General features: G+C 39.4%; 1 protein-coding gene across 5 annotated transcripts in view; it reads left to right on the top strand.

The window, feature by feature from the left end:
• The first annotated feature begins 2,627 nt into the window (after positions 1-2,627).
• The window catches only part of nr1i2 (nuclear receptor subfamily 1, group I, member 2), a 269,066-nt gene continuing 246,485 nt past the window's right edge, over positions 2,628-25,208 (top strand). For 3 of the 5 annotated variants that reach the window (XM_039743703.1, XM_039743701.1, XM_039743702.1), the window contains exon 1: positions 2,656-2,905. The gene's annotated coding sequence lies outside the window, so the exon portion shown is untranslated. Of the gene's footprint in view, positions 2,906-25,208 lie in introns of all 5 variants that reach the window. The other 2 variants (XM_039743705.1, XM_039743706.1) reach the window with 2 other exon arrangements.

The raw sequence follows: 25,208 nt of genomic DNA, 5'->3' as shown, positions 1-25,208 counted from the left end.
ATTTTGTTTTGTTGGGTAAAATTCATGGTGCTGCATTTTGAATTAACTGCCATTAAATGATGTCTTGCCATGCTACATATACAGTAGCAGGCAGTGTGCTGTAGTGGACTTCAAACCCTGAGGCTGTGGGTTCAAATCCTGACACTATGGTACCTTGAGCAAGTCACTTGACCTGCCTTGGGAAAAAGAAAAGAATTTTATCTCAAATGTTGTAACTCACTTTGAGTAAATGTGTCAGCCAAATAAATATAAAGACAGTGTTGGCATCTGCTATTGACTGGTTGAGAGAACATACTTGCAGTCAGCACACAAACATTTAGGCACTCCTGTTAGAAGTGTATGGCTAAAAACAAAAATGTGAATTAACTTTTCACCATCTTAAGATGTTAGTGTAGGCCTAACTATGCAATATTTTTTAAATAAATAATACACAGTATTTGTGTGATTTTTGGATGCAGTGGGTTTAGTACCGCTACCTTACAACTCCTGGAAGCTTATCTTGATTCTTCATCTAGTCACTGTCTCTGTGATGTCTGCAAGTTCTCCCAGTCACTGTGTGTGTTTTTAATAGGGTACTCTGGTTTTACGTGCACGTCCCTCCACAGATGTACAGACTGGGGAATTCCTGGCTCCAAATGGTCCCGATATGAGTGAGTGAGTATGGTTGTGTATGTGTGAGTATTCACAGCAATGGACTGGGATTCAGTCCAGAGTTAGCCAGTAGCCATACAACTGGCACTTCACAAGAGGTGATCCACCTGAACATAATCATTTTTGGGCTTAGCAGTACTTGGATGGGAGACAATCTAGGATGCTAGAAGAGCTGCTGATGAGCCTGCAGGTTAGGTCGTGTGCTTATTCTGTACTCTGGATGTGGATCTCAATGCCCCAATGCAGTGACCTCTGAAAATGATATTTTTAAGGTGCAATTTAAACCAAGATCCTGACTGTCTGTTGACATTTTTTTTAAAAGAGTAGGGATTTCCATGATGTCCTGGCTAAATTGTACATCATGGCTTTGTCCATTCTGGTTCCATTATCGTCCTCTGTCTCTGATTGGCTCTTTCTCACCCCTTCACCATCCAATAGCAAAAATGTAGTAAGCATACTGGAGCAAATGGCTGTCACTGCATTATACCGGTGGATGATGTTCATTGGTTGTGTTTGAACCAGCACCCCACTGTCTATTTAAATTGCTTTGAGCATCTAAAAAATATATATTAAATATATAATATACAGGGTGGGCCATTTATATGGATACACCTTAATAAAATGGGAATGGTTGGTGATATTAACTTCCTGTTTGTGGGACATTAGTATATGTGAGGGGAAAAACTTTTCAAGATGGGTGGTGACCATGGTGGCCATTTTGGATCCAACTTTTGTTTTTTCAATAGGAAGCGGGTCATGTGACACATCAGACTTATTGGGAATTTCACAAGAAAAACAATGGTGTGCTTGGTTTTAACGTAATTGAGGAGGGTGGGAATACCTTGAGAAGCCATCTATGAAGAATCTCAGTGAGCAGCAGGAATGAGGGGACACAGCACTTAGAGAACACTTTAGATAGGTCTGATGGTTGCAACAGTCCATTGGCTGAGATGCATAGCAGCCGGCGAGCCTTGAATGTGGACTCTGCCCCTGGGTTGGCTCATAGAGCTGGGGGATAGTGCGACATATGGTCTCTTGACCCCAGGTGAGCAGAGTGAGGTGGAGCCGGGTAGCAAGTGTGAGTGGACATAGGGGCGAAGCAGCAGGGAGTGTGTGCTACCACTTGAACATCTGGGCAGTGTGGTGGAAGCGGCCAATGAGAAAGCCAGCACTCAGTGTGAAGTGGCTGGTGCCCTTCCTCACTCTCTGACATCTCCAAGATGTTAACAGGACCTTTATTTTATACAGTGCTAATAGAGATTGGCTATACTTAAATATATCATATGCTGAATTATTCCATTATTCATACAAATGCTTGTATGAGAGTTATTGCATATCTAGAATCGCCTATTATATTTTCTTTCCATATATCCCATTCACCCTGCTTGTTTTTGATATTAACAAAAATAGCAAGGATAGTAAAAACTTAGGCTTTCAAAATAGAGTCAAGCATAATTATTAAAAACTGTAAAGATTAACAAAACTGTACTTTTTATACCGTATTCTATAATATAATATTTGATCTGTAAATTACACTTGTTTTCTGTCCCCAAAGCTATTGTGATTTTTCATAACCTTTATTTATTGTGTCCATAAATGACGCCTCAGAATCAAAAATGGAACACAACTGGCGGCGAATTTGTTTCCTTCCATTTACTTCACCTTACCGTGTTATACGGCGATTCCTTGAATTTCTGAACGTGAGACGTGTATCCAAATCATCGGCAGATGGAAGTAAATATAACCCCAGTCCATCACTCAGAGAGCATCTCTCACTCATACCGAGCCAACCTGATTTTGAAAATGAAGAGAGCACTGTGTTTTGGAAATGATCACCGGTTACATAAAAAGTAAAATAAAATACTCAGCTCCGATTAAAAGCAAAAAAAAACACAATAGCTCATCGTACTCGGTTGGCTCATGCAACCTGTGTTCCTGCGGGCACAATGACCAGAGGGCACCAAACGAGAGCTCCGAAATGTATACTGATAAGCTTCCCTAGTCTTTCCTGATACGCGGCGCTGGCAGGCAGCAGGAAATGTAAATCGCAACAAATTATGCAACATGGAATCCAGGAAGGACGACGTGCGCACTTGGACAGTCGTAGCTGAAGGAATAAAAAGTTGCGCGATCCGGCTGAGCGACTAGATGTGTGCGCGTGGATTTGCCTCGATTCTGCCTGTCACTTGGTGACCTGGCGTAGGCGCGAGTTTACAGGGCTGACTGGACGAACCCACAACATTCTGCAGAGGCTGTAAGTGCTGCCTGGCATCTCGCCACACGCGACTTCTGAGACCGTGTTACTGTTACCGAGTGTGTTGTACGCTCGCGTCATGTCGCTGCTTCAGATGCAGGGTGCCGTGGTGCGCTGCGAAGGTTACTACTTGCTACTGAGAATGCAAGCAAGCACCTACTCACCTTATTTCTTTTGCTCTTCATATTTCAAATGTTGAAGCCCGGATAATTCAGATAGGTAATAAGACAGACCACAAGTTCGGGGAAAGCTTGATGGATTTGTACTTCTTGTTGTTGACGTTTTCATTATGAGTACACTGGGGTCTTCGTAAGGTGCGCAGCTCGGGAACCCCAGCGACACTTGTGACAGTTCCGCTGTGTTCGTTTGGCACATAGTTGACGCACTTAATATCGTAACGTTAGAAACGTTCGGCAAACCTTTGCAAAGAAAATAGTGCATTCATGCGCACACATCTGATTGATTTAATGTGGATGGGAGACAGTGCCATTATCGGTCAGACTTAGAGTCAGGTCACCAAATTGCTCAAGCAAAATTGCGGGCAACTGTGCGGCCAGTTCCTGTGGATCACAGAAGGTTTATTTTTCCAACCCCAAACCAGGACCTGTACAGTTTGGTGGCTTGATTTCTTTTCCAGTTGGCCATAATCCATTTTACAGTATCACTGTAATCCAACCTATCGCCTCATTCAGAATTTTGTTTTCACACCCAATTCCACTTGAAGCATCCTGGATGTGTTTTCATTTTATTTATATATATTTGTATTTCCTGCGATCACCCGCCCCCCTACATTGTGTGCTTTTGGTAAATATTCATGATAAAAAATGTACACTTTAGTGCAGTTTGTTGGACGTTAAGGTGGCAATTAAAGGTATCCAGATCGGTCCAACTGCAGAGGAGATATCGCTCATTGATAAGCATCCATGGTTTCTTGGTGTAGTCAGCTGGTAAGGTGACCATTTTCTCTTAGCAGCAGTCGTTTTCTAAGGCATGATGATACCAGTCTTTAATTATTAATTATTATTACATCCTTAATATTTTTCTTTGTGTTCTTAACATAAAAAAAATTGCTTGAACTAGTCCAAATCTCAACTGAAAGAGTATATAAACATTTTTTTTTTTTTTTACTGTTTATTACATTATCATCTTGTAAGATTGAGAAAAAATAAAACATTCAATAGGTGATACCATATTATATATTGAATTCAACTTTAGTACCATTTGCAAGCCTTCCTTTTCTAACTGGATAGCATGTTTATTCACCCTATCATATCGTTGTGGTATGCTAAGTGATGCCACTTGGACTATTTTTTGTGAAGAGCCTCAGACTGTAAAGAGCCTCTTCCCATTGTGTCTGTTTTTGCATTAGCCATATTTAGTAAACACAATGGGGCAATTTTCTGTATTATTGTATACATGTTATATTCTGTGTACAGTTCTGAATACGGGTAGGCCTCAACTTACAACCATGTTCAATTTCAACAGACCAGTCGTAAGGCGATCTAGACATTAGACATATTCAAACTTGACCGTATGTATAGTACTCTATAGCAAGTCCCTTGCTTCTTCCTCCTTTTTTGTCATCTAGCACATTGTGTAGTTTTTCTATCATTTTTTTGGTATTTTTGTTATTATTTTGTTTCACTATTACTGTTGCTCACGTGGGTGCTGACCTTTAGCAGCTTCATGGATCCTTTCTTTGTCTGTGTTATGTTATGTCATAAGTGTGAGCGTGTTCATTGTGTTATCTGTGAGAGGAGGAATTGTACCAGCAGAGTTTCAGCACTCATATCAACATTTCAGCCTGTTAATAATAAATATTAACAGATAAAAGAGTTCAGTGGGGTTGTGTTACCTGTTTGTGGCAACTGGCATGAAGTGGCACATTGTGAGTCACAACGTGGAAGCCAGAGCATAGCAGTAGAGCGCTACAGTGAACACCAGTTATAATGGGATAACTTAAAAGTCATCTGCTATCACATTCACTTTCTTTCCTCCCTCAAAGTGCTTGATCACCTTCATTTTAGTGTTGCGATCATTTGCCTTTTTTCCTGTAATTGTAAGACAGATGTAACCGAATGAAGTCGAAACTGCTGCAGGTAGTAAACTGAGATTGAGATGAATGAGTCACGGCATATGGAGCTGGAATGGTGAAAACTGTCATCATACCTTTGAGACACGATAAGGGTCGTAAGTTGAATGGTCGTAAGACGCATAGGTCGTAAGACAACGACTACCTCTATTGCACTTATGTAATTGTTTGCATTTCATTTTGTACTTTGTTTAAATAACTTAAAACATTAGAAATGTTGTGATGAATACAGGCCTTTCAGCCCAATGATCTCCTCCATCCTATTATTAATAGTAGATTGTCCAAAATAACATCAAGTTGAGTTTTGAAGGTCCCTAAAGTCCTGCTCTTCACTACAATACTTGGTAGTTTATTTCATGTATCTGTGGTTCTTTTCGTGGAGGAAAACATTGTAACATTTGTGCAAAATCTGACCTTAAAAAGTTTCCAACTTTGTCCCCATGGACATGTTGTAGAATTTATTTTAAAGTAATAACTGGGATTTGTTGTACTAACTCCTATCATAATTTTACACACTTTCCCCTTGATCTCTGTTTTTAAACTAAAAAGGTTCAACTCCTTTAATCTTTCCTCATAGCTCATACCTTTTAGTCACGGTCAGCCTGTTGCTCTCCTCTGGACTTTCTCTAGAGCTGCTATGTCTTTTTTGTAATATAGCGGCCAGAACTGAACACAGTACTCCATGTGGTATCTCACTAGTGTGTTATATAACTTAAGCATAACCTCCCTTGACTTGTACTCCACACATCGTGATTTATAGCTTAACACGCTATTAGACTTCTTGATCGCTTCTGTGCACTGTTTCTATGTAGATAGTGATAAGTTCACTATGCATCCCAGGTCCTTCTCACAAGTTTCACACCTCTCATTGTCTGTTCAAATGAAATGGTGCTTTAACAAATGATTATGCATCTAACATTTTATACTCCTTTTTTTCTTATGCGGGTGTAAAAAACATATTGCACAACACTGTGAGAGTGAGCTGGCCAAATCTCTTTAGTGATTTTTTTTTTTTGTCTGTAAAGTTAATCTTTGAACTCACTTTAAGGTCAGTGATTAATTAAATTTATCTCTTCAATGTTTGATATGGTGTAGCTCAATATAAAAATCATTACACATCATGGGTATGTTAAATTGAAGCAATCAGTAAGGATTAAGACCTTAAATAATGAACAACTGTTCTATCTATTTGAACTGTCTCATTATTGTTGTCTTGGGTCTGACCTTTTGATCAAATGACATTTTACCTTCACATTTCTAGTTTTTCATTCAATTTTCTATCTTGTTTTTCTTTCTCGGGATTGTTACCTTGTTGATCCAAGTTAATCTAAGAAAACTAAAAAACAGAAAATCTTCTGCCTTGGAAGTTATAATCACTGTGAGACATTATACAGGCATATAATAATAATAATAATAATAATAATAATAATAATAATAATAATAATTAAAAAAAGGAGAACATGCACACTTCAGATGGATAACGTTGGGGCATGGGGCTTGAAGCCAAGATGCTAGATCTATGAGGCAGCAGCAGCACTAACCACTGCCCCACCATAAGAGGCATGAAATCTGTAATTCCTCAAGCATATCCTGGGTCTATTCCAGATATTCCGTAATTGTCTGTATCATGTCCATGTCTCACAGAAGGTGAACAAAGATCATCTGTTTCCAGCATCTGAGGGATAAAATACTCAGGTCTTTAGAATGCAAGCCAGATGTAAACCTTAATACTCATTCTTTGCTTTATGTCTTGTCTCTTACTATGTGCTTGATAATTACCACCCACTCATTAATTTATTAATTTTCTGAATCTGGTGTCTAAGTACACCAGCATGTATCCCGATAGCACTGAGTGTAAGGCAAGGATAGAGTCTTCAGGTTGGACTCAAATCTCATAGCAGGTCAGCACAGAAATGCCAGTCACCAAATTGTGTGCCTCAGTGGAAAGTGGGATCAATCCATGCTATGTGATTATGATATTCTGGGGAAAAGAAATGATTGTAAAATGAAAGTTTAATGCATATTCAAAGGGCGGCACGGTGGCGCAGTAGTAGCACTGTTGCCTCACAGTAAGGAGACCTGGGTTTGCTGCCCGGGTCCTCCCTGCGTGAAGTTTGCATGTTCTCCCCGTGTCTGTGTGGGTTTCCTCCGGGTGCTCCAGTTTCCTCCCACAGTCCAAAGACATGTAGGTTGGGTGCATTGGCGATCCTAAATTGTCCCTAGTGTGTGTGTATCCTGCTGTGGGCTGGCGCCCTGCCCAGGGTTTGTTTCCTGCCTTGCGCCCTGTGTTGGCTAGGATTGGCTCCCGTGACCCTGTAGTTAGGATATAGCGGGTTGGATAATGGATGGATAGATGGATGCATATTCAAAGATTTCTTTATGGTCTTATTCAGTAATCTTTGTTATGGAGTGGCACAGTAGATCCAGTTTTCCTTGTTTCAGATGTCTGACCCAGTCATTGTCTTTATGGAGTTTGTATCTTCTACATTTGCTTGCATGGTTTTCCTCAGGTACTCTCCTTTTCACTGTTCTCAAAGACATACTGTATTTTGGCTATTTGGTTACTATAAATTGGCCCCATTTAGGCGTGTGCATGTGTGAGTGTGTGAGGATTTTTGCTTTGTGCCTAATGCTGCCAGGATAGGGATCAGCCCCCATAACTGTGAACTGTATGAAAGACTTGAATTAAGATTAACAGTATTATTTTATTTTAAATTCTAATTTTGGAATCACAATGGCATTGTACAGTAGTTAACACTCATACATGAAAGATCCTGGCCTGCCTACTATCTCAGTTTAGTCTTCCTATTTCTGAGTCATCACTGGCCTAATATACAAACTGCCATATCTCTGTACATTACAAAGGTGTACAAGATAATTTAACCAGAATGAGTGCACTCTATGCTGTTTTCCAGTCCAGGATTAGTTCTTGAATTATGTCCAAGGCAATCGGAATAGGCTTAATCTTTCTGTAACATTATAAAACAGTAGCTTTGGACAATGGGTGAATGGAAATTCTGTTATATTATTGAATATCACCAGTGGCAGGAGGTCTCATATAAATGGCAAGCCCGCAAAGTTACATGATTTTCCAACTAGTGCAGCAAAAGGCAAGCAGTCCTTTCAAGGAAAGAGAATCACCTCAAAGATCCATGTAAAGAGCAGAGAATCCACTGATGCCAATGCTAAAATAATAATAAAAACAAAATCTTTGTACAAAGTATTTAAAGAAAACATGAGCGGTCACAAAATCAGTGGGGAATAGGAGAAAGTCTTCAGGCCCACTTGTAATATCCTTTTACTTATTTTATTGTAGTCCTTGACGTACTGTAATGCTGTTGAAAAATTGTGCTCATTTTGTGTTTTATTTTAGTGTGTTTTATTTTAGAATTCTTGAATGGCTCTTAGTCATGGTCTTGGTCACACAGTTTATGTTTTAGAGCTCATAAACTGATATTTATGTAATCAAAATGTTCTGTAACTGTAATAGCAAGCAGGTACAAACAACTTCACTAGATTATTAATATTCATGAGGTAGTTTTCCAAATTTTGGGACTAAATAAAAATCCAGGGGTGTATGCAAAATAGATATAGACAGGAATTCTGGGAAAATAAGTATGAAGTTGTTAAAAGAGTGTCATTTCTTATTAGAATTGTGAAAGATCAGCCTCGACACAGACAGACACGGATTTCAAATGTCCAAATCACGCACCATTTATTTTGTTTCGTGCACACAGCACAAACACAGTGCACAAATCACCACACTAAACTCAGTCCTAGTTTTCCTTCCTTCAGTTGCCTCCACTCCTCTTTTTCCTCTCTTGCAAGCTCCATCTACTGCCAACTGACTCCGGCTTCCCGAATGGAGTTAGGCAGCCCCTTCTAACCCGCCCTGGATGTGCTTTAGGTGCTCCGTGATGGTCTTCCTGCAGCACTTCCTAGTGTGGCGGAAGTGCTGCCCTTGCACCTGGAAGCACTCCGAATGTACATTGTTCCTGTTCCGGCAGCACTTCCAGGTGTGGCGGAAGTGCTGTTGTCTTTGGCTCAGGAACCATCCTGGTGCCTCCTGGTGGAATCCAGGGGGGCTTCCCTCTTGTGTCCAGGGGAATATATTGCCCCTCTCACGGTCCTTCCCAGTTCCAGGCGTCCCGGTGGGGAAAGGTCCCTGGTTGTCTGCCACAGAATTTATATGTTTACGCTTAGATAAAGTGACCAGTGTGTATGTGTATGCTTGTAAGAATATATGAACAGGACTCTAAAATGAACATTTCAAAAATAACTTGATTAACAATTAACCAGACCATCGGATGCAGTATCTTGCCTAAGGCAGCCAGTAATGGCACTATAAATTAAAAAGATTTTTAAAGAAGGAGAGGACAGAGAGAAACAACTGCCAAAGAGAATATAACTTAGTCTTTACCACTTACGGACTGCCCCTTCACTCGCAAGCATCACACCCGCTTTAAGAAAACAAAGACTTCAACAACTAAAGTTACAGCCACTCGATACGATGCTTGTTGCATGACTCTGATTTCAATTGTTCAGGTTGCTTGTTTTCAAATCTTACATTTACACTTGGATTCTTTTTTAAATAAACATAAGTAATGATTGAAATACTGCGGTGGGCTGGCGCCCTGCCCGGGGTTTGTTTCCTGCCTTGCGCCCTGTGTTGGCTGGGATTGGCTCCAGCAGACCCCCGTGACCCTGTAGTTAGAATATAGCGTCGGATAATGGATGGATGGATGGATGATTGCAATATTTTTGAAATAATTTGAGTTTTGCTTTCCTGGATTTGTTGTGTTGTTTACTGATACAGTGGAACCTCGGTTCACAAATGTCTCGGAACACGTACAAATCGGTTTACGACCAAAAAGTTCGCCAAACTTTTGCATCTGTTCGCGACCACACACTCGGTATACGAACAAGCCAGTTTCCCTTTCGGTTTGTGCGCACTGATGATTTCCGCACGTGTTCAGTCTCTCCTTGTGCATTTCCTGTGCAGCGAGTGAGAGAGAGAGAGAGATTGCGAGCGAGAGAGAGCGACACACACAGACATACGTGAGACAGAGACAGAAACACACACAAACACACGCGCGTGCGAGAGAGAGAGACAGACACAAGAGAGAGACACACACATGCATGCGCAAGAGAGAGACACACGCATGCGCAAAAGAGAGAGACATGCACGCACGCACGCACGCGTGCGTTCGGAGAGAGAGGGATGGCCGCATAAGGCCGAGAAGGCAGTTAAAGAATGCACCGGGCTTTTTTTTAAAGAGACAGATTCGAGCATTGTTTTAACCTCGTTGTATTTAATGAACACTTTTTTCTATGGGATTTTAACCTCCACTTCACTTCTGTTTACAGTGATCAGTTTGTAGCGTGATTGTTGCAATGGATTAGTTGTATTTACATACAATCCTATGGGGGAAATGACTTTGGTTCACGACCAAATCGGGTTACGACCAGAGTTTTGGAACTAATTATTTACCAGTTATATACTGTCAGGGGTGGTGATTAACCTTTGACTTCTGTTAGATAGTGTATCCCTTTCAAAAGTAACCATCGGGATGCACAAGCCTGACAGGAATGGTGGTACTTGGCTTTTGCTGGGGTATTCGGAAGCGTAGAACTTTCAGGGGAAGGGAAGGAATCTGGCAAAGTATCAAAATGTAAGCAAATCCTGTCAGGGACCCCACACCCACATCGTAAACAGAGCGGCTTCTAGTCCCTGGTAAGGCATCGAAGTTGAGGTAGTTAGCCACAGCTGAGGTATTCTTTGCATTTGAGCTTATCTGTGCTGCATAAATGTTGAATAAGTAAGTTATTTTTTTTGCACGGCGTACGTGCAGATTAAGGCAGTTTAGGGCATTTCCAGTATTAACTTGTCCTACAAATTTACCGTATATACTCGGGGATAAGTTCTCCCGTGGATAAGTCGGGACTTGATTTTTCTGTATAATTACTGGTATTTTATAATGTTGGTTGTCTAAGTTGAATGCGGATAACTCACGATATTGGTCCAAAAGATTATGATATGCTAATACCCACCTGAGAGAGTAACCACGGAGCACACTGCCTTTTTTTTATATGTATTGTGCCTATGTGACCTCACAGTAATACCTAAACTATTCTGAAGCAACTTTTGCACTGATTTATGTTTTTTGTATCTCACATCCTCGTACATTTTTATCGTAAGAGCATCTGTTATCTACAATGGACCATTCGATCAGAAGAAAATATGAAGCTGGTTTTAAATTAAACGTCGTTGAAGTAGCAAAAGAAATTGGTAACTGTGCTGCTGCAACAAAATTTGATGCATCTAAGACACTGAGGCAAAATTGGAGGAGACAAGAAAATGTAAAAAATTATAAAATAAGTGTCGCGTTTTTGAACGGGTGTATAAGTCGGGGTCTGATTTTATGATCGACTTTTCGAGTTTCTTGACCCAACTTATACGTGAGTATATATGGTAAATAGAATGTCAGAGGTTAAAGTGCCTTTCGTGGACAGTTTCACATCACAAAACACCAACCTTTTTTGTTTTTCTCCATTCATTGTAAATGTTTTTCTTTTATTACTTAAGTTTTTTTCTTTATAACTATTGTTGAATCTTTTTGATTTTACTATAGTGTTTCTCCATACCTTTTCTTTACCTGCTTTGTCAATTGCAGGGTTTCCAGACTCTGTCCTAACACCATCACAAGGCACTTCCCAGCAGTTGTGGGCACAAAGAAGGAGCCAGCTCTGGGTAGAGTACCAGTAACCAATTTAGAGTCGCAGTCAGCCTTGTATTTGTGCCTTTTGGTTATGGGATATAAACAGAACTACCCAAAGTAAAAAAGACAAACCCAGAGAGAACAGACTCCACACAGACAGTGAGTGGTCAAGGATTTGAGCCCAGATGTCCAGAGCTGTAAGGCAGCAGTGCTAATTGCTAGTCCATTGTGGTATTCTTGTATGGACACTAATGAAGTAAAAATTAAATTTCAGTTGAATTTATTTTTGTCTGGCACTCTTTACTCGTCATGCTTACACAAATTAAGTTAAATATGCAGAGCAATTTCAATTTGTTTTAAAAAAATAGAAAATATAAGATCATTAATGCTATAACAGACATGGCCAGCAGAACAAAGGAAAGGAAAACAGAAGCTCCAGTCAGCTGAAATATTATTGGAAATAAACCTTGGGTTGGATGAGTTTTAATTGGTAACGTCTGTAGTACTAGGGTGTTGTTCAGTGTTAGCCATTATGAATGTAGTGAGAATTCAAGCAAAATGACACCTTTTATTGGCTAACTAAAAAAATTACAATATGCAAGGTTTCATTACATCTCACCTGAAGAAGGGGCCTGAGTTGCCATGAAAGCTTGCATATTGTAATCTTTTTAGTTAGCCAATAAAACATGCGATTATGCTTGACTTCTCATTAAATTGGTTACGTCAATAGTTATGGCGACCTAGGACAAGTAGCCACCCATCCCAGATATTCTGCAATATCATAATTACATTCTGGACAGTGCACAAAGAAGAGTACATCATTTTTCTGTAGAACCCTATAGCTTTCAATATCTGTAGTGTCTCACTCATTGGTAAGAGTGATTGCTTGACAATGAAGCAGTGAAACTAAGTGCCATATTGAGATCCCAAGAAGAGAAACCAAATAGAAGATAGAGAGGAGATCATGATGATTTGTAATATGGAGCTGTAATGTAAAAATACTGTAATCTATATAAAAATCTGCATATAGTCAAGCTTTAATGTTTGCAGCACCGTCCACAGCATCAAATTGCATTTCCCAGAGCAAAGAAATCTAAATCTGTTTATGTCAGTCTTTGAAAGTAAACCTTTGTTCTTTAAGTATATACCTTCATGATGTTTAATCTCATTTGACTTGTCTGAGCTTGATGCCAGAATTGTTTCTCTACTTCAGCATCTTCTGATTACAGCCTGGCATAGATGTCAAATCCAGGTCCTGGAGGGTCATGGTGGCTGCAGGCCATTACTCTAACAATCTGTCTATTATATTTTCTCTGCACTTCTCTTGGGGTCACAGATGCTAGGGCTTATCCTTGAAGCACAAAGCATGAGGCAGAAGCAACCCTGGACAGAGCACCAGAGTCCATTGCAGATCACTTAGAAAGCAACTCCTTCTGTTTAGATATTCAGCTTGTTTCCCCCATTGTGATCTGCTGTTGTTATTATTTATTATTATATATGTAGCAGATGCCGTATGCGATATACAGATTTAGTGTGCAGTACAGTTGTTGCCGTGTAATTTTAATAATTTGAGCTCAGTTGTGTTAATTGACCTGGTCAGAGCAGCAGATTTACATGGTGGTTGGAATTGAACTGGCAGTTGTGTGTTTGTAGCCACTTCCTAACTCTGTAAAAGTCAACAGGATAATTTATGCACTGAAGACATTTTCTGTTTTTTATACTATTAAAAAAATGTAGTATGGTGTTGCAGTGGCAAGCAGTTCAGTCATACAGATGCAGCTTTCTGAGACCAAATCACATTGTCTGTGTGAAGTATGCATGTTCTCCCCATGCATACATGTGCTTTAGTCTGGGGACATGCATGTTTAGTTAACTGGGTTGAGTAAGTTTGTGCATAAGTGAATCAGTGCTTGTCATCCAGTTAAGATGGTCATTGCATCCCAAACCATTAATTAGAGTAAGCCATTTTGAGAATGTTATTTCAGTACTGATGAGCAAATACGAAGGTGAAAATGGTAACAAGTTATTTGTTCAGCTTTCTGATGTGTTGCTATTTGTGTTTCACTATCTAATGTGTGCTTTGTAAAGAGAAAAAAAGCAACCACTCAGTCCTTATTTTATACAGCACCATTCATTGAATACTCAATTACAAGACACTTTGTATAGCAAATGATGATACATGTCAAAACAAATTTTAAACACTGGAGCTTTCAGTTTAAATGTTACAAACACATGCTTGTGGAGATTAGTCAGGCACGCCAATAATAATTTTACTGCACTCTGTATAAGTATCGATAAACTTGAACTTCAAGTTAAACTTAAATAGAAGAAAAGTCTGAGAAGCTGTAATGATTGAATCATCATTCGTATGGTTGTCCAGAAAAACTAATAAGAGTAGCATAACAGTGAGGTTAATTGAAATGCAGAAGTAGAAGGTGAGACCGAAAATATTGGTACCGTTCTTCCTTAAAAGTATTGTTATGAAAAGATCATTTGTCATCCATACATTAAATTATTTGTTTTGCAAAGGAACAAAATAAAAAAAAAGATGTGGTTATTCAATGAAGACATTCCAAAATGGTCGAGAAAAAAGTTATTGGAACCCTTTGGAAGATAAAAGAATTAACTGTGTTGTACTAATACTTCAGGCAGACTAATGTCTTTAAGGATACCTTATAATCACTCATTTTGCTAGATTAAATGGAGAAAAGTACTCACTTAACTGGTTTGTGTCACACTAGTCATGGGAATGAAAGGAAAAAGAGGAAAGTTGTTATGAGGAGTTGATACAGACAGCAACAGCCAAGCACGATCTGCGTAAAAAAGTAAAAACCACCTCCAAAGAGCGTGATGTACCTGTGACTGCTGATGCTGAAGCTAACATCCCTGGATGTGGCTGCATGAAGAAAATTGAGAAAGTTGTCACATAAACGGGGATTTTAAGGGTAACATCTAAACTAAGAGATACTGAAGAACACAAATAATGGAGAAAGACTTTTATTTAGGCTGGTTGTGCTCTGTGATAAACACCTCATGTCTTGTAATCAATCAGAGTATGAAATGTATGTACTGATTGACATTGTATGTAAATTCAGTAGTTTATGAAATTAATCTCTGTCCTTTGTTTCTGTGACCATTCTCATCATGATGTAGCAAACTGCTGTGAGAGATGCTCCCTCCTCAGCATGGTGCTGTACTTGTTATAAATGACACAGATGGGCAACCTCTTCTTCTGCCTGATTGCTGACTTAAAGGTTTTATCAAATTTGTCCTATTAGAGGATGAGTTTCTTTCTTTAGATGCTGGTTTCTAGCACCCCAACTCTGTGTTCAAATGAAGCTTACAAAGAAAAGAACACCATCCTAATTGTGAAACATGGAGAAGGCCGAGTGATGTTTGAGTCTGCTTTGCTGCCTCTACAAATCTATGCAGGGAAATATTAAATCAGAAGACTGCCTAGACATTTTTGGGTGAAACATACAGCCCAGTGTAAGAAAGGTCATAAGTCCTGCAGCTGGATAACAACTCCAAACAAAAAGAATATTTTTATACAAAAGATGTAGCTCAAAGTATTTTACAAGATGAAGAAAGAAAAAAGAAAAAATAAATATATATATAAATATATATATAAATAAAATTAGGCAAAATTAAGGTCCGATGGCCAGGGAGGACAAAAACAAAAAAAAACTCCAGATGGCTGGAGAAAAAAACAAAATCTGCAGGGTTTCTGAGGCCACGAGACCGCCCAGCCCCCTCTAGGCATTCTACCTAACATAAATTACCTCAATCAGTCCTCATGGTTTTCAGGCTTCACATGGAAGAATTTGATGATGATGGTTATGTGGACCTCTGGCTTTCAATCCATCAATGTAGGGATATCACAATGCTTTGATCTATCGGGTGGTGGTGGCGCAGATGGCCACCACAGAAAACCAGAAAAAGAACAGAAGAGAATGTAGGGGTGTTGGAGCCACCAACAATGATAATGATAATTAAATGCATATACAGAATATCAGGAGTAAACTAAAATAAAGCTACGAGAAAGCCATGTTAAAATAATGAGTTTTAAGCAATTTTTAAAGTGGTCTATTGTAATAGCCTGGCAAATTTCTATCAGTAAGCTATTACAGATTTTAGGTGCATAACAGCAGAAGGCCGCCTCACCACTTTTTTAATTTTTTTTTATTAATTTTATTACAATCCATACAAAGCAATCAAGTTTTTACAAAAAGAAAGATTGATTTAAGAACAGATCGATCCCCACCTCTGAGAGAGAGAGCAAGCCAAGCGCGTAAATTTAAGGCTTGTAAACATACCTAAATTAATAAATTCTCTGTGCTTTATGAACTTATTTTAAAATATTACTGATTAGATCCTGCCATGTTTTGAAAAAAGTCTGTACGGATCCTCTAACTGAGTATTTGATTTTTTCCAATTTCAAATAATATAACACATCGGTTTCCCACTGACTTAAAGAGGAGAGTTTGGGTTCTTCCAGTTTATCAGAATAAGTCTGCGTGCCAAGATTGTAATGAATGCAATCACAATTTGTTTGTCTTTCTCCACTTTAAGCCCCTCTGGAAGAACCCCAAACACAGCTGTTAATGGGTTAGGAGGGATTGTGAGTCCAAGGCTGTCTGAGAGGTAATTAAAATTTTTGTCCAGAATAATGTTAATTTGGTGCAGGCCCAGAACATGTGACCCAGTGAGGCTGGGACTTGGTTGCAACGTTCTCAGGTTGGATCATGCCTGGAAACATTTTGGAGAGTTTTAGTCGAGACAGATGTGCTCGATATATAATTTTGAGTTGTATAATTGTATGCTTTCGCATATGGAGCTCGAGTGAATTCTCTGCATTGCTACTTTCCACTCCTTTTCTGATATATTAATTGAGAGATCTTTTTCCCAGTGTCCTCTTGGATCTTTGAAAGGAAGGGATTGTAAAATGATTTTATATATTGTAGAGATGGAGTCTAATTCCTTGAGATTGAGCAATATTTTTCCAGCATGGATGAGGGTGCAAGATGAGGAAAATCTGGAAGGTTCTGTTTAACAAAGTTCCTGATTTGAAGATAGTGAAAGAAATGTGTAGCTGGAATGTTAAATTTGGAATGTAATTGTTCATAGGATGCAAAGACGTTGTCTATATAAAGATCTTTAAGTAAGTTAATTCCAAAATTTTTCCAGATATTAAAAACTGCATATGTTTGTGAAGGTTGAAAGAGGTGGTTCTCTTGCAGGGTGCCACAGATAGAAGCTTCTCCGTCTTAAAATGCTTTCTACATTGGTTCCAGATTCTAAGTGAGTGGAGCACAATTGGGTTATTAGTGTATTGCCGATAGCGTGTGTTTATTGGAGCACAGAGCAAGGAATACAAAGAAGTACTGCAGGATTTTACTTCTATTGCGGTCCAAGCCTGTGTATGTTCTTCTATTTGTGTCCAGGTTCTTATCGCCTGTATATTTGCTGCCCAGTAATAAAACTGGAAGTTAGGTAGAGCCATGCCGCCTTCTGCCTTTTGTCTTTGTAGGGTCGCTCTTTTGATGCGTGGATGTTTTGAATTCCAAATAAATGAGGTTATTGTTGAATCTAATTGCTTAAAGAATGATTTATTAATGTATATTGGGATGTTTTGAAATAAAAAAGGAGCTTAGGAAGAATATTCATCTTAACAGTGTTAATTCTTCCAGCTAGTGTGAGATGAAGGGTTGACCATCTATGCAAGTCTTGTTTAATTTTTTCCATGCAGACGCGAAATTTTGTTGATATAGAGCTTTATGTTTACTTGTGATGTTTACCCTAGGTATTTAAACTGTTCTGCAATGATAAAAGGTAGGGTGTCTAATCTAATATTATATGCTTGAGAATTCACTGGAAAGAGTACACTTTTATTCAGATTAATTCTGAGACCAGAGATCTTTTGAAATTCTGTGAGTGCTGCTAAGACTGCAGGCACAGAATTTTCTGGGTCCGAATATACAGTACCATATCATCTGCATATAATGAGATTTTCTGTTCCAGTCCTTCTCTGCTAATCCCCTTTATCTGATCAGTATTTCGACAATGTATTGCCAGTGGTTCAATGGCAATGCAAACAGCAGCGGTGACAAGGGCATCCTTGTCTAGTGCCACGTTCTAGTTTAAAGTAGTCTGAGCAAATGTTATTGATGCAAACTGAAGCTTCTGGGTTAGTATACAGTAATTTAATCCATGCACAAATGTTTGGGCCAAACCCAAACTTCTCCAATGTAGTAAAAGGTATTTCCATTCAATCATGTCAATGCTTTTCTGCATCCAATGATAATAATATTTCTGGGGTGTTTGATTTAGTTGGTGAGTATATTACATTAAACAGGCGTCGAAGATTTGAAGATAAGTGTCGGCCCCTAATAAATCCAGTTTGGTCATGTGATATTACAGATGGGAGCACTTTCTCCATCCTTCTAGCTATGATTTTAGAGAGTATTTTAACGTTGTTATTCAGAAGTGAAATTGGTCTGTATGATGCACATTGTAATAAGTCCTTATTTTGTTTTGGAAAGACAGTGATTAGTGCTTGGCGAAAGGTTTGTGGAAGAAATTGGTTATCTCTGGCTTCTGTAAATGTTGCTAATAGGAGGGGAGCTAGCTGAGCGGAGAATTTCTTGTAAAACTCTGCAGGGTAGCCTTCAGGGCCTGCTGCTTTTCCACTTTGGAGTGACTTTATAGCATCTAGTAATTCTGATAATGCCAGAGGTTTATCAAGTTCCTCCACACTAAAAGCGTCTATTTGTGGTATCTGTAATGTATCCAGAAATGCATTAGATTGTGTATTGTCTTCTTTAAACTCAGTAGTATATAGGGATTTATAGTAGTCTCTAAAAGTGTACATTATATTTTTGTGTTCGATGATTTTATCTCCGTTCGTGTTAGTGATTGTGAATTTGTTGAGGTAAAAGCTTATTAGCTTTCTCTCCATGTTCATAGTAATGATGTCTGGATTTGTAAATTAGTTGTTCAGTTTCTTTAGTTGTCAAGAGGTTTAATTCTGAATGTAGAGCCTGCCTCCTCCACTTTTTTAAGTTTAGCTCTTGGAATTATAAGTAGACACATTCTAAAATATAGGATGGAGCAAGATTATTTAAGGCTTTGTAAACCATAAGCATACCACAAAAAGTACTCAAGAATGGTACATAAGAAAACATTGGACCATTCTGAAGTGGCCAACTATGAGTCTTGATCAGAATCTCATTGAACAGCTGTCGAAGAGTTGAAAATCACATTTGCGAGAATTTGTCAATTAAACCTGAGAAAACTGAAGAGGATTGGGTCATATGACCAGTCATGAAGTGCAGAAATCAAATCAAATCAGATTTTATATGTCACATAAAAATTATACATACAGCACAATATGAAGTGAAATGCTTCAATTACTGTGCCTTTAAGAATAATTTAAAGGAAAATAAAGGAACAATAAGAATGTATGACTTTCTAAAATACAAAAATCATTAATAGAATTCTAAATGTGATAATTAATAACTAAATAGCAAGTTGAGAGAGTTTACAATAGGGCATCATGTAGTTCCATTCACTTTCCTTACTTAAGATGTGGATATACTGTGGGGGAAAAAGCTCCTCCTCAGTCTCTCTGAACTGGGCTATAGGCCACCATTGTGTTTGCATTGATAACTTTCTTTCCCCTTCATCGCTTGGTATAGATATCCTGGAAGTTAGGGATGCGTTCAACTGATCTCACCATCTAACTGTAGAACCTTGCGTCCTGCAGTGTGCTGTTCCCAAAACCAGGCAATGATGCTTCCTGTCTGAATGCCTTTGACGGTGGATGTTTAGAAGTTCCTTAGTATCTGGGAGGGCAGCCTGAAATCCCTGAGGCTCCTGGGGTGGTAAGGACATTGTTGTGCCTTCTCCACCATGGTATCTATGTGCCTGGACCAGCTCAGGTATTCCATGATGTGGACACTGAGGTATCTGACAGTGTTTACCATCACCCCCTGAGAGCTACAAAATAAATGTTTGATGGCAGTTTGTCTTTAAAAGCTGCACTAATTATTTGTTTAGTTATTCAATAAAATATGTTCAGCCATAAATCAAAAACAAATTTTCTGTTCCATTAAATGTGATGTAATGAATTGTGGAAACCAAATGTTTTTGTCAGTTTCAGCTTAGTTTTCATTGAAAAACTGTCTACAAGACTTTAAGTGAGATCTGAATGAGTTCACTGATGGAGAACAGACCTAGTGAGATACAGAAAGAGAGAAACATTAGAACAAGTAAGGAATTAAAAAACACAACCCCCATGACCGTGTCTTGGGTTGAGAAGATTAAGTTATTTCATGGATGGAGGTGTTCTTCTGATTTTAAAGGAAGATTATTTATCACTTGAGCTGAAAGAATTTCTGTTTTATCTCTTGAGCTGAAAGAATTGAAATTTTTCTTACATGTGTGTACTTTTGTTTGGAATCCAGCAGCACAAAATGAACCTTACTAAATTTAACGATAGAATCAGTATTTTGATAAGAATTCTCTTACTGAAGTGTTCCTGTTTTCAGTTTGTTGGCTTTACTTCTATGTGCACAGGACCTTTAATATTTAAAATGTGCCCTCCCTCTCTCCCCTAATGCTTCATATCCAGACTATATCCTCTCCAACCAGTAAGAACAGTAATGTAAAGTCACTGAAAAGGCTTGAAATAAAGGATGGTGAATTTTTTAGTGCCACTGCTTCATAACTCCAGGGTTCAAATCCTGGTTTGTTGGCTCTTAGTGTAGAGTTTGCATGTTCTCCCCTGTCTGTATGGGCTTTTCTCTGAGTGCTCCAGTTTTTATCCTGTAATCTAAAGACCTGTAGGTTAGGTTGTCTGGCGGCTCTAAATTGGCACAGTGTGTGTGTTTGTGAGGTAGCCTTGTAAAGGACTTGCACCGTGACCTAGCTTGTTTTCGGTTTTCTGCAAATTTTACACGTGGGAGGCAATAGTAAAGTAAAAAAGTTGGGCTCAAAAATAGATGGGTGCATACATCTGTCAGATGCTTTCATTTCTTTACTCTTCTGGTGCCTTTGCAGTTTTGTTTTTATTTCTCCTTTTCAGTTTTCCCCTAGTTCAGATATTCTATTGTTTAGTGTATGTTTGCTTTACCATTATGCTTTTAATCAGATTCTCAAATTGCGGATTATTTTTGACATTGATCCTTAATCTTTAAAGACTGTGGCACTGAACATTATTGAACTTTTTTTTTGGGTAGAAAACCTAGATATATGCTGACTAAGCTGTGCTTAACTTTTTTTTATTATATTTGGTGTTGCTGTTGTTTAGTGGATAGCACTGCCACCTTTTAGAACCAGGATTCCTGTCCTGTAAGCAGTTACTGTCTGTGTGGAGTCTGGATATGCTTCCTCCCACATCCCTCACCTGCTTGTCTTTTGGAATGTGGGAGGTGAACTGACCCGGTGTGGGCGAGCGGAGCCTGTGAGTCCTAATTGGATTGTGTGGATGGGAAAAGGTTACTAAGCATTTCTGTTTTCCCTTTGTTTCAAGTTACATATGTTTATCATGTAATTTTTTTGATCTCTCAGTTTTCCTTGTTGATAGTGCTACTATATTTAGACTGTAATTTGGTGTGCAGACAAAATCTATATTTTTTTCCACTCAATCTATAGAGAGATGTTTACTCAGTGTTACATATTCAAGAGTCTAAGGGACTGAGCACTTTTTGTAGAAATAAAAATATCTGAAAAGTACTGTCAGTTCTCACTCACTTCTGCAGTTTGTTGCTTTATTATTCAGTAAAGTGTTTGAAGAACCAAATGCAGCAGAGTACACAACACAGAGCAGGGGCTTCATTTTAACTGAGAGAATGCTGAGTGGATGTGGCTGAAAGCGAAGTTAGTTCATGCGATAGATAGATAGATAGATAGATAGATAGATAGATAGATAGATAGATAGATAGCAATCTGTCGCTGCAGCTGCTCCTCTGTCTGGAGATTATACTGTTTAGTGGATGCAGTGGATTCTCCATGATTGACAGGAGCCTGCTCAGTGCCCGTCGCTCTGCCACGGATGTCAGACTGTCCAGCTCCGTGCCTATGATAGAGCCTGCCTTCCTCACCAGTTTGTCCAGGCATGAGGTGTCCCTCTTCTTTATGCTGCCTCCCCAGCACACCACCGCGTAGAAGAGATGTTGAAGGACACAGCCTTCTAAGGAGGTATAGTCGTCTCTGTCCTCTCTTGCACAGAGCATCAGTATTGGCAGTCATGTCCAATTTATCATCCAGCTGCACTCCCAGGTATTTATAGGTCTGCACCCTCTGCACACAGCGACCTCTGATGATCATGGGGTCCGTGAGGGGCCCGGGCTTCCTAAAATCCACCACCAGCTCCTTGGTTTTGCTGGTGTTCAGTTGTAGGTTGTTTGATTCGCAACAACATCCAAAATTAATAATAATAATTATTAGTAATAATAACATACTAAATTATTTAAATGTTATCCACTGAGATCAAATACAAAATTATTTAATTGCTGTCCACTGAGATGGAGTGGCACCCCATCCCACCCCATCCCGAATCTGGTTCTAACTTTGCACCTGTTTCTGCCTGGACAGCTCCTAGCATGTTGTGTCCCTGAAATGAATAAAACAGATTTGAGTCTGTACTTAGTAGTTTTCATTTGTCCATCCTTTGTCTAACCCCTCTTATTCTTCACAACTAGCTGAAAGCAGTATTAAGCACAGGCAGGAATCAATTCGGGATCAAGTCCTTTAGATGGTATATCTACACCAAGTCAAATTACGGCCACCATTTAACTCAGCTTTCAAGGGTCTAGGATGTGGTCAGACAGCAGAGTACCTGAGGAAGTCTGATCACTTCAGTTCTTTCCAATGTATTCTGTATACCACACAGCACTGATGGACTCGTTCTCTGTCCTTTCCTGCCTTGTGCTAATTACTCCATCCCCTGCAACCTGCTTTGAATTTAGTGGGTCTGACGATGATTAATTAATGAAATTTATTTAAAACAGAGAGAAAATACGATTTCCACAAAAAGTGCAGATTATTCGATCTGCATCTCATTAAATGAGAAGCAGTAGTGAAATCCATCAGGCAACTTTCAAGAGGTTATTATTATTCTTTATCTGTTTGTCTTACATATTCAACTTTAAGTTTAAAATTCAGAAAATTGATCTATATTAGATAAAAATATTCAACACAACCGTGCCTGTAAGCCACCTGTCTCATCTACCTACCAACACTTTGAAGTATGCCTCCTGTGAATGTGTGATGGTGTTCATGAATAGTCAAATAGCAGATTAGGTTTTCTTCAGTTGCTTTACTTTCCTTCCTCAGCTCAATGCTGTGTTATCAAAACTAAATGAAGAATCTTCTCAAAATCATTTAATCCAGTTTTGAGCCATGGGGCACCAGATTCTACCCCAGCAACTCTAGGTACAAGGTAGCAACAGCCCTAGAGTGGCCTCCATTCTATCGCAGGTCCCACTTGCACAGGGCAAATTTAGAGTCACTAAGAAATCTACCCTGCATGCTTTTACGGATATTGAGAGACAAGCTGGAGCATGTGCTGGTGGTACTATGGATAATCCTACTGTCTCATAAATGACTGGCACATGGTTTGCAGCCAGGTTCGGTCAGTGGCCATGTGGAGTTTGCTTATTTCTTCTATATCTCCATGAATTTATTCCAGTTTAACTTGTATTTTTTATTATTTATTACCCATCACAGAAGACATGCTCACCACTTCTGTAGATTTACAAGTAAAAAACAATAAAATTGTGCAATAATCTATAATTATAATATGAACATCCTTAAGCAACTCACATTCATTCCCTGTGGTTTATGCTTTGTGTGTAAAGTGCGTGTCACATCAACAGGTCACACTCCCTTACTCTTTTCTTCTTCTTTCAGCTGCTCCCGTTAGGGGTCGCCACATCATCTTCTTCCATATCTTTCTGTCCTCTCCATCTTGTTCTGTTACATCCATCACCTGCATGTCCTCTCTCAACACATCCATAAACCTTCTCTTAGGCCTTCCTCTTTTTCTCTTGCCTGGCAGCTCTATCCTTAGTATCCTACTCCCAATATACTCTGCACATGTCCAAACCAACACAATCTCTCCTCTCTGACTTTGTCTCCCAACTGTCCAACTTGAGCTGACCCTCCAATGTACTCATTTCTAATCCTATCCATCCTCGTCACACCCAATGCAAATCTTAGCATCTTTAACTCGTGCTACCTCCAGCTCTGTCTCTTGCTTTCTGGTCAGTGCCTCCGTCTCCAACCCATATAACATAGCTGGTCTCACTACCGTCCTGTAGACCTTCCCTTTCACTCTTGCTGATATCCGTCTGTCACAAATCACTCCTGATACTCTTCTCCAGCCATTCCACCAGGCCTGCACTGTCTTTTTCACCTCTCTTCCACAATCCCCATTACTCTATACTGTTGATCCCAAGTATTTAAACTCATCCACCTTCACCAACTTTACTCCTTGTATCCTCACCATTCCATTGACCTCCCTCTCATTTACACACATGTATTCTGTCTTGTTCCTACTGACCTTCATTCCCCTCCTCTCTAGAGCACATCTCCATCTCTCCAGGGTCTTCTCAGCCTGCTCCCTACTATTGCTACAGATCACAATGTCATCAGCAAACATCATAGTCCACAGGGACTCCTGTCTAATCTCGTCTGCGAACCTGTCTATCACCATTGCAAATAAGAAAGGGCTCAGAGCTGATCCCTGATGTAATCCCACCTCCAACCTGAATGCATCCGACACTCCTACCGCAGACCTCACCGTAGTCACGCTTCCCTTGTACATATCCTTTTCTTTAGCCTTTCTCTTCACCTTGTGCCTTATGTGTCTACTTTCTGCATCTCTCTGATTATCCCACTTCTTCTTTGCCATTCTCTTCCTCTGTTTACTCTCTTGTACTTCCTCATTCCACCACCAGGTTTCCTTTTCCTCCTTTGTCTTTCCAGATGGCATGCCATGCACCCTTCTTGCTGTCCCTCTTACTATATTTGCTGTAGTTTCCCAACTGTCTGGTAATTCTTCACTACCACTCAGTACCTGTCTCACCTTCTCCCTAAACTCAACCTTGCAGTCTTCCTTTTTCAACTTCCACCATTTTCTCCTTGGCTCTGCCGTAACTCTCTTCCTTTTCTTGATCTCCAACGTCATCCTACAGACCACCAACTTATGCTGCTTAACTATAGTCTCTCCTGCCACTACTTTGCAGTCTTCGATCTCCTTCAGATTGACTGTTCTGCACAGGATGTAATCTGCCAGTGTGCATCTTCCTCCACTCTTGTACATAACCCTATGTTCCTCCCTCTTCTTAAAATACGTATTCAACAGAGCCATGTCCATCCTTTTGGCAAAATCCACTATCCTCAGACCTTCATCATTCTTCTCCTTGACACCATACCTACCCATCACCTCCTTGTCTCCTCTGTTCCCTTCACCAACATGTCCATTGAA

The sequence above is a fragment of the Polypterus senegalus genome, chromosome 2, assembly GCF_016835505.1.
Source record: "Polypterus senegalus isolate Bchr_013 chromosome 2, ASM1683550v1, whole genome shotgun sequence".
NCBI lineage: Eukaryota > Metazoa > Chordata > Cladistia > Polypteriformes > Polypteridae > Polypterus > Polypterus senegalus.
The sequence above is the reverse complement of the archived record's forward strand: the minus strand, read 5'-3'. Positions and strand labels throughout refer to the sequence as shown.